Source organism: Hirundo rustica, chromosome 8, assembly GCF_015227805.2.
Source record: "Hirundo rustica isolate bHirRus1 chromosome 8, bHirRus1.pri.v3, whole genome shotgun sequence".
Taxonomy (NCBI): Eukaryota; Metazoa; Chordata; class Aves; order Passeriformes; family Hirundinidae; genus Hirundo; species Hirundo rustica.
In genome coordinates this window covers 26,438,739-26,454,513 of record NC_053457.1, presented here as the reverse complement: position 1 = coordinate 26,454,513, position 15,775 = coordinate 26,438,739, and the positions used below count along the sequence as shown (strand labels likewise).

Below are 15,775 nucleotides of genomic sequence, written 5' to 3'. Positions count from 1 at the left end.
ATACCAGAGATTTCTTTCCCAGGATAGCAGATAAAAGTGAAATATGGATGAGAATGAAAGCTCTGCTCACCTTCCTGTGAAGAATCATGAAATGTCCAGACCTACCACGAATACTCTTCATCCTCATCCCCACTGTCACGGAGCCTGATGCACAAAACACCCTCAGCCCCTGCACTGAACACCATTCTGCTCATAACTCTGAGCCTGATTAAGAGATTATTTCACATATATTAACAATTCTGGAAAACACATGATAAATTGGGTCCCTTCACAGGAACAAGATGTTTTCCTTCAAAAGAAAAAAAACAGTAAAAAGAAAACCGCTATGATCCCTTCCAAGCAGATTCTTCAAAATCTGTTCAGATGAGGCATCCTTTTCTTTTCTTAAAAAAAAAAAAAAAAACACCAAAACATCTTCAATTACATTTTTCCTAGAAACAGTGAAAAACATGATTTCTGCTTGTCAAAAATCAGCTCAGTGGTAGACTCTTAGCACACTTGAAAGGCTTGTGTGCTGCAAAAGTAGAAAGCAGCAGCAGTGCTAACCTGAAAAATGACATAGAAAAAATTGAGATGCAATCTGAGTAAAACAACATTGTATAAATGTTGCAACAATACCTTTTACCTCACCGCTTTCCAAAAAATTAAATAAGATAATGGAAAGCCGAAAAAAACTGATGAATAAGGAGGCTAGCTTAGAGCTACACTAAAGCTCATATCACTATCCTAACAAAATTAATATCAAAACTGTATTGTATGCCTGTTTATACTGAGTGATATTTTTGTGCCTTACTGCCCTTTGTTCCAGACAGAAATCAGATGTCATAAATGTCTACCTAATTCAGCAAGAAACTGTCTGCTTGTGAACATTTAAAATGCAACCTTTACAGCAGCTCAGGTACAATAGTGTCTTGCCAGGCCTGGTGATCTCCAGATATTTGTGCCTTGCAGAATCTGTTCCCATTGAATAAATGGACCAGAGGACTGCACTGAACTTTTCAAGCTGAGAACAGGTGACTCCCTGCATTGGGATTGTCCACATCTGCTGCTCTCTGACCTGCACAGAGGTGAGGATGCTCTCAGCTCCTTGCAGAGTGACCCTGACCCAACCTCCAACAAACAGCTCAACAAAGTGACGGAGCCTTAATTTTTGCGCGAATGCACAGGGCAGGAGAGGACTATTTCAACCACCTAAGTGACAGTCACATGAGCTGCACAGGTTGAACCAACTCAGATTAAAAGACAGTGAGTCCTTTTCAAACCAAGTGTAATCCAAAAAGTATTAGACATATGCAGAAAGCTCTCAGAAAAAATACACAGCCTCCCAAATTGACTTGAAGGACTGAACAAATTTCAGTATGACAATATGCTCCAGAACAATATGTTCAAAATGAGGGTACTATATATATATATGAACAGTATGAGAATACTAGGAAAATATCTGAGGATGTGAGAACAGTGCTCCTGAACGGAAATAATAATTAGAAACTGAAACACTGTACCTGAAACTCCAAAAACAAGTAACAATTGGTTTAACAAAGAAGCTGGTTAACTAATTTTAACTAATACTTGCTACCTGCTTATTCCTTTTTTACTCAACCATTCTCAAAATAGTGAGGAAGGAAGAAAAAAAAAAAAAAAAATCACAAGAATGACACTTCCAAGGAAAACATAAAGGATGAGAAAAAAAGCAAACACCAGTACGGGTAAAAGGGATGAAAACCACCAGTATGCACCTGAAGTGAGACAGGAGTACAGGCTGCAAGGAACTCTGGAATAACCAAAGAGCAGCAGCAGATAGTCAGGACATCAGAACTGGCTAAGAGGATGTGTGGAGCAGGACCTGAACTGCTGCAACCCCTGCGACAGGGCACGGCCAAGCGCAGCCCTCCCAGCAAGGCACAACACGCCAGAGCTGTTCCTCCATCCCACCTCAAGCCTTGCTCCATCCCTCCCTTTGCTGCAAGGCAAGAAATAGTCCAGTCACATCCAGCCTTTTACTCCTGTCTGCGGCTAAAGGATCAGCACATGGCCAAGGAAACCTCCTCCCCACCAGCCCCCCCCAGCTCCTGTGGTTCTTGGACAGGAGGATGTGCAAACAGGGACAGCTCCTCTCCCCCACAATCCCTCCTTCCTCCCCTTCTTACATTCTCTGACAATAACTCTTGGAACAGGAGGTGGAGAAGTTGCAATCTGAAGAGCTGAATATCACTGTGTGTACTGCACAAATTCCTACCAAACCAAAAGCTCTTGTAATTCTTACAGAGTAGCATAACTAGTCTGACAACTGTCAGTACTGGCTTAGTATTAAAGCACATTTAAATGCTATAAACATGAATTATCAATTTTTAAAAAACGAATATATACATAAAATCATTTTATTTAGATCAGCATCCTATGGGGATCAAATTCAGACACGATGCAAAGAAGGAAATTTTAATTTTAAATGATTCTTGCTTTCTAAGGCTAAATTTGATCTGTGCTTGTGAGGATTACCAGTTGGAAACATGACTGAGAGAAAAAGGTTTTAACCACAGCCTCTGTTTCTGACACACTGTGTGTTGCCCTCTAACTCCTAAATTCCTCATGTCAGATCTGTGCAGATGATACTATTTCACTGCTCATTTTTCTCACAAGCAACTTTTAGCTTATTTTACAGAGCAAATAACACTACCACTAAATCCAGACCAGATGATCCCTGCCAACACTCAGACTCATCACTGTGGGCTGCATTACAGCATGATCTTACATAGCACCATCTTGTTCCTACTTCTAGCATTTATCAATAAATTATTACTTTGATTCAGGAGCTCTTCATCTCTCTCCAGAAGAATGTGGTATCTTCAATGCATGCTTCTATGGGTCCAGTTCTTCTCATATTTATAAACACACACATAACTGTAGGAATCTGTTAGAAAATTGTCTGTGTCCTCCCTCCTTCACCCATGCTACCTTTATGTCTAGATGGGACCACAAAGCGCTATCTAAGAAAAAATTCAGTGTTCAAATATCTATTGCCCAAATAGCCCTCCCACCTACCCTTTAGAAAAAGGAAGCAAATCATTGCCCTGCAAGGCAGTTCTGGCCTGTGGACTGTTTCCAAGCCATGCTGCCCTGCATGCTCCAGCATATTAGTCATGCCTGCATATACAATAAATGAAGTTGCTAATAGAGATATGAAAGACTGAACGTTAAACAAAAATGGGAGATAACAAAGCAAATCCAAATTAGGCTGAAAAAATACCATCTGTTCCAGTTAAAATTTCTTCCTCATCTGTATTATCATCAGGAGCTCTCAATTTGTTATTTATTATTTCTAGATGCTGTTTCAAATATTAGGAGGTTTGCATAAAAGCCACATTACTTAATTCAAGCACCACTAGCTGCCACCAGAAGTACCAAAATAAAGTTGGGAGTGATCCACAAGTGAGTTTGGTAAACTTCACAAAGTGGAAAGTAATTGTTCCCCCAGCTTTATACATGTGTGTATAGATATGTATAAATAATTATAATGGCATAATAACAACTATGCCAGCATATCAGAGCACCTCATACTGAAAAGAGACCCTTAAAGGCAAATGAAAAGCTTGGCCTAAAAGAACCACTTCCTTGCACTGGCTAATTACTCTGCTCTGTGTTCACCTGTTTAAGCTTTCATTCGTCACTGCTATTCAAGCTGGGATATTTTATTTACATTTGGCTGCAAGCACTAGGCAGTGGTAAAAGCTGCACATTAATAAAGATACTAATAATCAAAACCAAAGAGTAGCCTTGGATGAAAACTGCCCATCATCACAGGAGGTCAGAAAAAGGGCCGTACAAGCAGCCCCCCACATCTCACTGACAAGATAACCTACAGTGCTCACTAGCTGGTAATTAAAAGTTTTGGCAGCAAGCAAAATGAGAATCCAAATGAATCCTAAATGGTGTGATTCTGGGCTAATCATCTCTATAATGCATCAATAAAAACTTTATTTTGGAGTAGCTACCTGAAAAGTGATCAAAAACCGGTGAAAAGATTATTTTCAGCATAATTAATTCTATTAATCAGGTTCTGCCCATTTACTTTTGGTGACTGAAGAGCAGCACATTTGTAGTGGATGAATATATACACACACCTGAAATACTTATGGAAAATCCATCAAAGTGGAACCCCACAAAAGAAAATTTCTTCATTAGTTCCTAGGTTCCTAGCCTCATTTAGTTATAAACCAGGCTATACAAAACTGAATTTACATAAAACTTATAACTAAGATATACTCAGAGCTGTTGCCCATCTCACCCTCCACTACTCGAGAAAGTTGCTTAGACAGGCAAGAAAAGTTACTCTTGGAAGGGATTTAAAGAGTCTCAAGTAGTAATTTTACACTCTGCACCTAGACAACTTGAAATTCAGCCCACAAGCTTTTACAGCCACATACAACCCAAGCAGAACTTTTTGCTCTTTTTGCTCCCATGACATACCAGTCACTGCTCTCTCACTGGAAAAGTGTACAAGAAAGTTCAAATCATTATTAATTTCTATTTAGAAACAGCAATCTGAGAGTAGCACTCACATACAAATTTTCAATGATCTCTCCCCCCCCTACTTTTATTAGAAAACTTTATATCTCTAGACTTGCAAAGAGAGTCATTCAATGATGGAAGCATACCAGTTACTTGGAAAAAGCTCAGGCATGCACACATACCTGAATGTGTGCATTAAGATGGATGGAGGCAGGATACCTCATGTTACCTCAGGATAAGGGAATACAGACAAGCAGTAGCAATGAGCAGCTTTCACGCTCTGTACACCCTCTTACCTTGCATTAACTTGTTTCTGTGTCACAAAATAAGGCATTTACAGCCAAGATTTTTTTAAAAAAAAAATATTCTGGACCATTTCTTTTTGTCAGAAGGTATTTCAACTATTAATTATGTAGCTTCAAAGATGAAGAGGGAGCAAAAAGCATGTTGTAAAAGTACAAAGCAATGAGAAAATCAGTAGAATCAGCTCTCAAGCATACTTTGATTTCCACGGTATACAACAAACTGATCAGTTTATATTAAATGCTTCTGAAAGACAGACAGCAAGCTGGCCCAAAGAACTAACGGCATGCAAACTGTGAAAGTCTCCCTGCTAACATAAAGCAGGTTTAAGTGGAAAACACAAAATAAACCAGTTCCAGTAGACACTGAAAATCACAGGACTGAAAGCTGTGACAAACACAGATTCCTCATTCCAAGACTTTCCAGGTTGAGAACAGCACAAAGATTTGCCTAGCGAGTCTGAGGGTGTATGTCCATAGTTTATATACACCACGAGCTTTGAAGTGAAGATGAGAGCGCCTTTCTTTTAGTATTATTAATACAGAGGATCATTAAGAAAAATGAGGTCACATACAGACTACAACCATTTCAGGATCCTTTCAGGTCACACGACTGCAACATGGTGCTCTCCGTGGTCCCCACAGAGACCTCACAGAGCCATGGTTTTGTGCCCATTTGCCTTGCTTCACCTTCCACTTGGCTGGGAGGAGTGAGGAGTTTGGGGTTGGGATCCACCTCTGTTGCTTCACCACTGGTGTCTCCAAGCCACATCCTAGACCTGGGTTTCAGCTCCCACTGGCTCACAGAGGGAGAGGTGTGCCACTGCCATCGCTGCTGGTAGAAATCTCCCCTGTAATTTGTGCCCTAATTTCTCTAATGCAAAAGGGATAGTGCACATCACATATAAAAGCAAGAAAGCTCGAGACTTTAAAAGGCTACAAGGTCTTTTTGATATTGCAACAGGCAATTCAGAAATAACTATGACTTTCTCAGGGCTTCTGAAGCAGAACACTTCACCAAAGGCAAACGCACACCTTGAGATGTGAGCAGCTGCTCCAGAAGAGAAAAACTAGTTCCTTCTTCTCCTCGCTCTCTCTTTTATTTTTACACAACCTGATTTTGAGAAAAACATTTGGGTTTTCGTTACCACAGGAGGGCAGGAGCATGTAACGCTCCTGTCGATTTCTTCTTAGAGACAGCAGAACAAACAGTGGGAGCTGGAATGCAGAAAAAGCCAAGTCACAGACCCGGAGCGTGATGAAAATTCAGTCCTACCAGCGGAGTTAACTGCTTGTTAATGAAGGCGTATGCATCCCATCTGCTGACTACAGAAGAGCTGGAACGGTTTCAAAAACAGCCCAAGACAGACATACCATCAAATATGTGATGTGAGCGCTGTGATCTACAGTCAGAAGTTTACCCCACAGATTTTGGCAGGGCCGAGCGCAGACCCAGACACACACACAGGCACTGAGGCGACAGGGCACGAGCCGTGTCCTTGTCACGCGTTAACTGCCTGCCTGGTGAGAACAGGAATCCTTCCAGTGGAATTTGTTTATTCATTAATTCTGATTTCAGGAGAAAGTCCTGGCTTGCACCCAGCAGCTAATTGGTTCAATAAACAGCATCTCGGTTTAGAAGAAGAAAACATGATACTACAGTGAGAGCATGTAAATGAAACCTCGATATCTGGGTATGACTTAGGGCTTCTCCAAAGAGCACTGCAAAGAGATTAAGTTTTAAAAGACAAGACAGGATGCAGTCTAAATGCAGGAAACAACTACTAACATTTATCCGAAGAGTTCTTATGGGGAAAGGAGAAATTACTACTGTAAAAATGTCCCTAATGATGACCCTAAAACAAAGAAAATAAATTTATGGATGAAATCACGGGGGGAAAAAAAAACCATCTTGCATTTAAATTCTGAATTACAACTCATAGGTATAATATTTAAACTTTTCTTCCCTCCTAAGCTAGGCCTGCCACACACAATATGCTATAAAGAAAGCTGCCAAACAATTTTTTTTGCGTATTCTAAGAAGCAAAGATGTAGCCCACCGTGAAAAACAAATATGATTACCTGAAATCTGTGATCATCTGCACGCTGTCAGAGAGTTCAAAAGACCTGGACAGACGTACCAAAACAAATTCTGCTGCACAAAAACAAGCTCCCAGGTATTCGTTTGTGCTATTTACTAATACCAATTTCCCTTTTCATGAAATCTAGAATTTTAAATTCAATAAAACTTACACAACTGTCAGTATTGTAAAATTCTCTTTAATAAGTAATATTTTTGATTTTGTAAGTACTGAACAATAGCCATTAGATTTGAAGAACTATTAGAGAATTGTCACAGATTTAACATATTAACAAGAACATTTGAGCTGAGGCTTCATTTAACCCATACATCCCTTCAATAAGAAATTTGTGCAAATCACTCCAAACTATGCATATTATATATTCTTGACTTTAGACCCTTTAATTGTACAACCATTTCTCTACATGAACCATTTTTGAAAGTCATGTACTCTAAGTGCTACATCAGAAGCAACAGCAAAATGGGTTTTCACGGTAAATCTTTCATATTCTGCTATGATCAGCATTTTGCAGGACTACACAGATGAATTCTCTGTTAGCTCTTCACTTCCTCGTTCAGGTCACTTTTTGGCACTATTTCTTTTTATAAAGATCTATTTTTTCACTGCAGTGGACTTTTGTTTACGTATTAAGCCACCTGATGCCTCCAGGAGACATACAGTTTGCTAGTGAAGTCATTTTCTCTCTGCTACACACAGTGACTCTGTGTAACTACACAGAGTGTGTGTGCTTCGAAACAGGAGTTGGTATTTGCAGCAATCTGCAAAAGACTCCTGGCTGTGCAGTTATCCCTTGGAATTAAAAGAAATGCACAGTTCTGCTTTTCTGCAGTGGAGGGGGAAGGGGAATACAACAGAGCACAAAACTCTAACACCACAATTTCAGAAATACAACTTACCATCTAATGAAAAGAATAATGATCACTCGATTATTTCTTTGCCTTGGACAGTTGCAGGTTGATTAGGGGGGCGCTTGAGGGAGATTAAAGGGTGTTGGGTTTTTTTAAATGAGGATGGAATGATGCTAGATTAGGTCTAATACAAACAAAAAAAAAAAAACAAGACTGAAGCTAAGAGTCTGAACCTTTCCATAGCACAATGCACTTTACTCAGCACCTGTGGTTGCACTGTACACAGAGCTTTAGCTAATTATCTACAGATTTACTACAAGCTTCACTACTGTGCAATATAAGCTTTAAGTTGTGACATACTGAATAGCTTTCTTTTGTTTAAAACAGAAAAATATATGCAACGGTTAAGAAACAGTAAAAAAGAGCTTTTGCTCTAAGCATTTCAATACAACATGAGTATCTCCTCCCAGGACAATTCTCAATAACCACAATTACTGCCGTGTATTACAAAACAGATTATAACTTTCAGCATCAAAAAAATTTAGAACAGTCAGAAAGCTTATTATATATAGGAGACTGGACAGTTCACGTGCTACAATTACACAGACTACCACTACTGGCAGTCACAGAACAGAAGCCTCATAACAAAGAGAAAGCAAAATACCCTATTTGCCAAGATTTAAATGGCTAGGGCACCGGCGAGAGAAAGGAAAAGGAAAAGGGAGAAGTCTGACTCCCCATGATCATTGCTGCACCTCTGCTACAAACAGATATCGGGCCCTGGTTGTTTTGGCTGCCAGTCAGGTACTTCATAAAAGTCATAAATATACTTACTTTTCTTCCCAGTCAAGTCAACATGCCACACCAATGAATTGTTCTGACCATTCAAACTGTCATGAAACAACTCTTCGATTTCTGTTTTAATACTAATTCCTATTAGGATGGAGACACTGAAAACACAGATCTAAATACAACAGCAAATCCTGAAGTGGTTCTGCCATATTTTTGATGTACTAAAGCAACACTATCTGAAATACCTAATAGATAATTAAAATCCACATATATCCGTATGTGAAATATAGATACACTATAGCTTAGTGTTCACGGGTATTGGGGCTTCAAGATTATTTTTATGCTTTCACATAACATCGCTTAACCTTGTGTTTTCAAGCCCATCACTATAGTTATTCTCAACTTCTAACAGACACGTTTTTTTGACAGGATAAGTGTTAAAAGTACTGTATTACAGTAATACATATGTTGTTTGCAGCACTATGCAGAATACTTCATATGTAAGTGAATCATCAAATATCATACAAAGCCCTAAGTAAATTTAGGATTCCTGCAATACTACCACTTGCTGTTTCAGAAAAGAGTTTTAGTAATTTTAATTCTTACAACAAGCTCATTCTGCATATTCTTAACCTGAATAACTCATACTGCTTTAACACGTGCAAACAAGTGGAAGAGTGACAAGCTACTAACATCAGATAAAATTTTAAAAAAACCTAACATACCTTTCTTGCTGCAGTTTTCATACACTAAACCACATAAAATAGAGTGAACCCTAGGATTAAAACGGATTAGCCAAAAAATATAAATAATAGTTCCATGTACTACCTTTCCCAAAATTTGACATATTACATTAATAACAAGTCTATAGCCACAAGAAAAGCTAGCATCCTCTGATGATATTAAAAAGTCTCTGTGCATCTATTAATCACTAAGAGTCAAGTACGTGGTACTAATCACTGGTTCTGTTTAACAACTCTGGAGAGCAAACTTTTGACAGATAGGTGATGGCAGTCTGCCACCGGTTCCCAAAAAGAGTGTCTGCTTTCAGTCACATCCCTGTATCGACACTTTCAATAAGTCAACAAATGTTTCAGCACCAAAACGGTGGCACAATGTTTCACATTCCTTACGTAGAAAATATTCTCACAGACATCTATAGGATTTCTGGAATTAACACAAAAGAAAATCTCAAGCAAACATGTTTTGCAACCCCAAATATAGTTAGTTTAGAAATAGTTGGTGAAAAACTGCTCAAGCTTGAATTTTTCTTGCCTCCAAGTGCATGTATCAACCTGTGGGCTGAAAGGAGTGGGAGACTAGAACATGGCTAAGTTAAAATTGCACCTCATTACAAACATGCCTCACTATTTAATAAGGATGCACTTCAGAACCCCTCTCCAAAGCAATACCAACCACGAACAAGAACTGTGCCACAGAAAGAACCTATTTTAAAGCCTAGCAGTCAAAGCAGTGAGTGAATTGAGATGTGCTGCAATATTTATGCAGCCATTATAATGCAAATGCGGAAGGTATTAGAAAGGCTATTTGCATTGGTGCGCAGCCCCTTCAGTCTGCGCACAAAGCCGAGAGAAAGAACAATTAGGATGCACGCATAACAAAAAGCCTCCGACCACAGGGTAGGCAGGTCCACTGAACCGGATACAATATCCACGGGATCAACAGGGCTCCGTGGAAATACTGCCCGCTGGATCACACCGTCCTCTCGTCCATACTTAGAACACGAAGCGTCTTTGGGCACAAAGGCACGCAGAGGATTAGCACAGCAAAGGTGAGAGCAAGCCACGGCCGATTTAACGCGAGCGCCAGCCTCATGTCTCACAGGACAGCGACGGGGCTGGAGCACAGCTCGGTCCCCAGGGCTGCTCCTCTCGGCAAAGCCCCACCACCACTAACACACTGCAGCAAACTTTCAACTAGGCTAAAAAATAATAATAAAAACCGGGTATATACTTTCCTGTGGCAAAAAAAAAAAAAAAAAAAAAAAAAAAAAAAAAAAAAAAGCTCTGCAGCACTGGTTGAGACAGAAAAGGAGAAAGGGAGGCAGGCGTGCAAACCAGGATCTAATGCACATCCACTCTGAGAACAGACTGCGCTTTTGTAGGGAAAGCAAAAAGCAAACTAACAGACGCAAGTATTTCCTTTTTTTTCCCCAACATGTACACCTCGAAGGTAAAACAATACTAAAAGAACCAAGTATAAAGGCAAGCCAGATTGTTTTCAAAAGTTCTTTGACCGTGCATCCTAGTATTTATCTACACCAATTCACAGCCTCTTAATATATCTTCACACCAGTCAGCATGTCTGCAATTATGTGATGGGCTCTGTTCTCTCATTTCTCCTCTAGAGCATTACAGATAAAGTACTTCTTAAACTGAGACAATCTCAAACCAGTCTAAAATCACCACACGGCAGAAACTTACTTCTTTTAAAGAAATTAAAAGCTGTCCACAATTTCTGAACAAAAGATACATTACCTGGAAGTTAATGGTGGAAGAAAAAAACCCTAATAGTTAAAATTCCCTTTTCATCCAGAGACTTGGATATGCCTTTATTGAACCAAATTTGATGTTGGAGAATTCCCAGATTTATAATAGTACATGATGTGTATTTCGTAACAGAGTCAAGGCAAAGCAATGCAGTAAAAAAAAAAAAAAAAAAAAAAAAAAAAGAGGCAAATTAAGGTCAACAGCTAATACAGCAAACATTACCTTGCTTATTATTACAACCTGTTACATTTTATCCCGGTCCATTTTGTAACACAGCAAGACTACTGTATCAAACAGACTAGACTATATCGGCCAGTACAGTTTCCACGAAAACGAGAGTTCTTTTATCGGTACAATCAGTTATAACTGGCTTTTTCATCGTCACTACTGCGTCCTCCTCTCACACACACACAAACCCACCAAAAAGGGAGAGGCAGAAATATCTCCTCTGAGATGCAGTTGCATGCAGTAAAAATAAATACAAGGTATTGCGACGACAGAGCGGAGGAAAGCAAACCTCACCTCAATTAAAACAGTATCCTCTGAAAAAAATAAAATCAAAAGCAATGAGCCTCGAAGTGTTCTGGGTGGGAAATGCCACTGGCCACGCTGAACGGGAGGGTATGGCGGGCAGGACGCGAGGACACGGCACCAGCTTTTCCTGCACCCAGAGCAGCACAGACACCCCAAACCCAGGCGCTGGGGAGGGCAGGGGCAGGGTGGGCAGCAGGGACAGCATCCCAGGGGCTGTGGTGGGACACGGGAAGGGACAACGCCGCCTTCCCCTCCCGCGCACAGAAGTTTCCATCCTTCCTCGGACACAGAGGAGAACCCGCTCCTAAAGAGACACAGCTCCTTCCTAGCACCCACCCAAATTGCCCACAGTGGTATTTTGGAACCACTGGGGTCTCCTAAGGCAGCTTTATTTCCTTGCTTCCATACTAAACCTTCCCAAAAGAGAGCTTTGTTATTTACTGGGCTTCCTCAGCCTCGTCAAGAAGGGATGGCAGAATGCGATCCTTATTTCAAACACGCAGAGGATGCTTTGACAGCCCTAATTCAATTACAACACGCGAGCACCGTGCCCACGTGCGAGCACCTACATCCACCTATTTCACGGGTGCTGGACACAGGCTGGCAGCTGCCAGCTCGCACGGTGACAAGCCACGACTGCCACACACATGCTGCTCCAGCAGAAATACGCTTTTCTAGAAAGCCACAGCCAACTCAATCAATCCAAGGGTTTCCTAAAAGGCACGCACACAGCAGTGATCTTCCAAGCAATTAATTTCTGCACATAGGCTAACAGCGCAAGAAGGCAGCTGATGAAAATACTCCTCGTCTGAAGGAATCCCCTCAATCATACAAAATTCCAGGAGGAGAATACACCCGTCAGTGGATTTAAGTGTCAACATAACAAAGGAACGCCCCTCCCAGCACCTCCTGCCTTCCAGATACACCACACTGGAAAGGAAAAACTCCACCGGGAACAGCAGCTACTCGCAACCAGAACTGTTCATCGACCCTCCCTTGCCATCACCACAAACAAAAAATGCTGGGGATTGTTTCTAGAAAGGGCAGATAGAGGGACGTGGAAGAAGACAGCATCCTCTTTGAGGATCACTCAGTATTCCTCAAAGGAAGGCTGTGGACACAAGGAGAGCTTTGTCTGGAATCATCTTTGTGTATTATAAGGTTACATATAGAATTAGTTTTGTCTAATATACACGCTTTGCCTTGCCACATGTAAAGAAATGCTGATAGCTGACAAACGGCCTAAAATTAAAGGAATACGGCATCAAATTAGTAAAATAATCTCCCATTTCACTCATCCAGAGCAAAGAATAATTACACAGAAAAACAAAACAGTGAAATCCAAAATATTCAAGGGAAATTAAGATGATAAGTGTGTTACTAAAATTAAAATGCATGCACACTAGTGTAATAACAAATTCATAAGATACTGTAAATCTTTCCCAAAACCAGACTAGGTTTATATCAAGATCACCATACAACATATGCCTGAAATATGGCTGTAAGTAAGTGTGATTTAATTTGACCACCACCTACTTTACGCCCTTGATTTTATAAAGAGAAGTATATCATAATGACTAGTGATTACAAAAAAACCAAACAGTTTAGGAGGCAAAAAGAACAATATATAAAGTCAAACATGCAAACAAGAAACAGTAGAAAATTAAGATCCTGAAGGTAATTACCAACACCATCTTAATTTCTATTCTGGTAGTCCAAAAAAGAAAACCCCACCAAGTACTGCAGCAATGACAATACACACAATTACAACTCCTTGATCATGAATATTCTACCTCAGTCGAAGTCTGCACATGTGCAGAACTCAATGCTTCCACAGTCTCATCTCAAAAACACAACTTAAAAATTACTAGTACTATTTCAGCACTTCGCAATTGCTTTCTCACACACTGCGACTTTTTATTCCATGTTCGTGCCGGCTCCTCAACAGAACGGACAAGTGAAGCAGCAACACAGTTTCACCCAACTTCAGTTCTGCTGAACTGCTGCGTAGCTCACGCCCAGCCGCAATTTTAGTCTACGCGGCCGTTCACCTTACTAAGGTTACTACAGCTTTTGAAGCATTTCCTAGAGAAAGACACGAACGACTCGGCGAAGACGCCTTCTACAGCCACAAATATAGGCGGGAAGCTGTCACACCGCTTTCCTCCGTCACACCTCTCTGTTTTAAATACCGGGAAAATCACCTGGCTAGACGGGAAGGAGACGACTTTTGAAACGAGGCTCTGTCTCTGCGGCTCCATCAGAACTGCCACAATAAATACATCGGGTGAAACAGGAAAAGAGCTTCACGCCTATGCGAGAGGGTGGGGGACCGCACTGACACGGGCAGAGGCAGCTGTAACCATCGCCCGCACGCCGGCAATCATTACCCTGAGCGCCGCTGCCACTACACTCACGCCAAGCTCCCTTCAACTCCTCCGCGCCGGCTCCCGGCACCGAGAGCCGGCGGGGAGGACGAGAGGTGAGGCTGTAAGACGGAGCTTCCTCCTTTCTTTTTGTTGTTATTGTTGTTGTCGCGGCGGACGCTGCCATCGCCCGGCAGCCCCTCGGCCGAGCCCCGCGGGGGCGACGGCCGCCGCCGGCCCGGCCCTGCCCGCCCCACCTGCGCCGGGCCCGGCGGACCGGGCGGGGCAGCCCCGCCGGGGCGGGCACGGGCTCCCCGCCGGCCGCCCCGCCGCCCCCACCTGCGCCCCGGCCCTCCCCGCCTTTGTGCCCGCGGCCTCCCGCCGCCCCCGGCCGCCGCCCGCCGTCAGCCGAGCCCCCCCCGGCCCGCCCGCCCCGTACCGTGCGGCTCCGCCATCCTCCCGCTCGGCACCCGCTCCGCGCCCGGCCCTGCCCTGCCGGCCACCGTCTGTGCGCACCGAGCCGTCACGGGACCGCCCGCCCACGGCCCTCCCGCGGCACTCGGGGCGGGCCCGCCCAGCGCGGCCGCCGAGCGCTTCCAGGTTACGGCGGAAGCGCCGCGTTGCCCGTGGCGACGGCGGGAGCGGGGCCGGGCGCTCCCGGGGCTCGGGCAGGGCTCCCCTGCGCTGTCCCAGCGCCGATCGCGGGTCCCCGGCCGTGCCCCCGGCCCCCCACACCCCGCTGAAAGCTGTCGTCGAGCCAGCGCTGCCGGGATGTCCCCGGGGGAGGAGGGCAGCCCGTCGCTCGGTCGGTGACCCACTGCGGTTTATTAAAGCGTTACAACAACCGGGAAGTGCTTTCCTGCCATTCCGACGGCTGAACTGGCGAACCGGCCCCCAGCGCAGCCAGGATGGGGAATTCTGGTGGGATGGGTCGGTGTGGAGCAGGTCTCCTCAGTGCTCGGGGCACGGCGCCTTTAGCTGCTGAGACACCGCCGAACATATGGGCTTGGGGACCGCGACATTCCCGCGTCTCCTTTTTCGACAAAATCGGGACCTTCCCCAGCTAGCAGCTACCGTAACCTCGGACCAATGTACTGACTCGTCTTTCTATAGCAGATGTCTCAGGCGAAGCCCAACCAAGCTGCCTTTGCAAGGGATACGTGGGAGCTGCAAGCAAAGGCAGCACCCATGCAGAAGGTGACAACCACACCTCTGTGTAGACAAATACACTCAAGTGTGACAGAGCATCTGCCATCAGTCGCCCTTTCATTTAGGATGGGCTTTAAAAGAAAGTTCTTCGACGCCTTGTTATAATCTTTCAGTATTTTGCTGAGAAAGGTTTAGCTTTTTAATGCTAAGTTCTCAGGTGGTTGCAATCAGTTCCCCTTTCAAGCCTAGATTCTGCACTGCAGTAGTATCTCAACTTTATAATTTCTAAAATACGTTCAAATTAATAGGAGTCTATTGACTGATCTTGCTAGCTGGACTCGTCCCACAGGTCACGTTCAGCAGCTACTTCAGCAGAATCAAAACCACGGGTAAATTTGGGAGCCATTTCCTACATCAGATAGTCAAATCTGAGTGTCTGCTATTTCCATCAGGTTTTTTACAACTTTTGGCAATCATCTGGGATGGTTTCAGTGAAACAAGGCTATTCACATTCAATTATCAAATACCAAAATTGTGCCAATTGCCTTTGTGTCAGTCTTTGGCAAACCAGACAGTTCAGTGTGGTTATGTGGGCTTTTACTAATAAATGCTGGACAGCATTAAAAGCAGAACTGGATTTTTGGCATATTGGATCACAAGACAGAA

The 15,775-nt window shown here is 42.9% G+C and overlaps 1 protein-coding gene across 5 annotated transcripts in view; it reads right to left on the bottom strand.

Annotated features, from left to right (window-relative positions):
* SHOC2 (SHOC2 leucine rich repeat scaffold protein) overlaps positions 1 to 14,515 on the bottom strand; it is a 59,906-nt gene extending 45,391 nt beyond the window's left edge. The window contains exon 1 of one of the 5 annotated variants that reach the window (XM_040071426.1): positions 14,400 to 14,515. The gene's annotated coding sequence lies outside the window, so the exon portion shown is untranslated. The other 4 variants (XM_040071428.2, XM_040071427.2, XM_058421572.1 and 1 more) reach the window with 4 other exon arrangements.
* Positions 14,516 to 15,775: the final 1,260 nt, after the last annotated feature.